At 42.2% G+C, this 1,615-nt stretch overlaps 1 pseudogene; it reads left to right on the forward strand.

Moving 5' to 3' along the window:
- Nucleotides 1–516, forward strand: LOC106699036 (annotated as a pseudogene).
- Nucleotides 517–1,615: the final 1,099 nt, after the last annotated feature.

The following is a 1,615-nucleotide window of genomic DNA, read 5'->3' on the forward strand; positions in this document are numbered from 1 at the left end:
TCAGCCACCTCCACCATGCTGCCGAATTTTAACCCCAACAAGACTGAAGTCAGATACCTGAGGTGCAGCAGGGGGAAATCGGTGCTGTGTCTGTGCTGGCCCCCAAGACTGACCTCCGGGCCTGTCTCTAAAAATGGTTGGTGATGACATCACTAAGGCAACCAATGATGGGAAAGATCTTAAGGTTATAGTGAAACTGACTGTTCAGGACAGACAGGCCCAGACTGAGGCAGTGCCTTCTGCCTCGGCCCTGATCATCAAAGCCCTCAAAGAACTGCAATGAGACAGAAAGAAGCAAGAAAACATGAAGCACAGTGGAAATGCCACTTTTGATGAGATTGTCAGCCCGACAGTGCAGCACCGATCTTTAGCTAGAGAACTCTCTGGAACCATTAAAGGGATCCTGGGGACTGCACAGTCTGTGGGCTGCAATGTTGACGCCGTCACACTCATGACATCATAGATGACATCACAGATGACATCAGCAGTGCTGCAGGGAAATGCCCCGTTAGTTAAGAACTACAAAGGAAAATATTTCAATTAAAGATCATTTGACAACCAAAAAGAAAAAATGAACTCAAATAGATTGAAGACCTAAATATAAGAGCTAAAGCTACTATAATTTTAAGAAGAAAACATAGGGGCAAACCTGCATGACCTTAGATTTGGCAATGGTTTCTTAGATATGACGCTAAAAGCACAATCAACAAAACTGGATTTCATCAAGATTTTAAAGTTTGTTATATTGAAGGGCAGTATCCAGAGAGTGAAAAGACAACCCACAGAATGGAAGAAAACGCTTGCAAATTATAATCCTGATAAGAGTCTAGTCTACATAAGACATAAAGAACTCCTACAACTCAATGACAAAAAGACAACATGATTAAAAATGGGCAAAGCACTTTGATAGACATTTCTCCAAAGGAGACATACAAACAGCCAACAGCACATGGAAGGAAGCCCAATACCATTGGTCATTTGGGAAATGCCAATCAAAACTACAACGAGATGCCACTTCATCCCCACGAGGGCAACTCTAATTAAAAACTAAATAAACAGCAACAGTGTGGGCAAGCGTGTGAAGAAATGCAGCGCTCATACATTGCTGTTGGGAATGCAAAATTAGGCAGTCACTGTGGGACATAGTCTGTCAGTTCCCGAAAAGTTAAACATAGAGTTACCGCACGGCCCAGCAATTCCACTACTAGGTGTATACCCAAGAGAATTGAAAAGAGGTGGTCAAACAAAAACCTACACAAAAATGTTCACAGCAGCATTGTTCATATTAGCCAAAGGTGGAGACAACTCAAATGCCCCCATCAACTAATGAAGGGATAAATAAACTGTGGTATGTCCATACAATGGAATATCATCCATAAAAAAGAGTGAAGCGCTGACACCTGCTACAACCTGATGAACCTTGAAAAACTTTGTGCTCCGTGAAATAAGCAGACACGAAAGGCCACATCGTGTATGATTTGTTTTCCACGAAATGTGCAGAATTGGGCAAATCCATAGAGAAGGAAAGCAGAGTAGTGATTGGCAGGGACAGGAAGGGACTGCTTAATAGCTTAGGATTTACTATTAAGTGATGAGAATGTTCTGGAACTAGAGA

This window comes from Myotis lucifugus, unplaced genomic scaffold, assembly GCF_000147115.1.
Source record: "Myotis lucifugus unplaced genomic scaffold, Myoluc2.0 scaffold_291, whole genome shotgun sequence".
NCBI classification, from domain to species: domain Eukaryota; kingdom Metazoa; phylum Chordata; class Mammalia; order Chiroptera; family Vespertilionidae; genus Myotis; species Myotis lucifugus.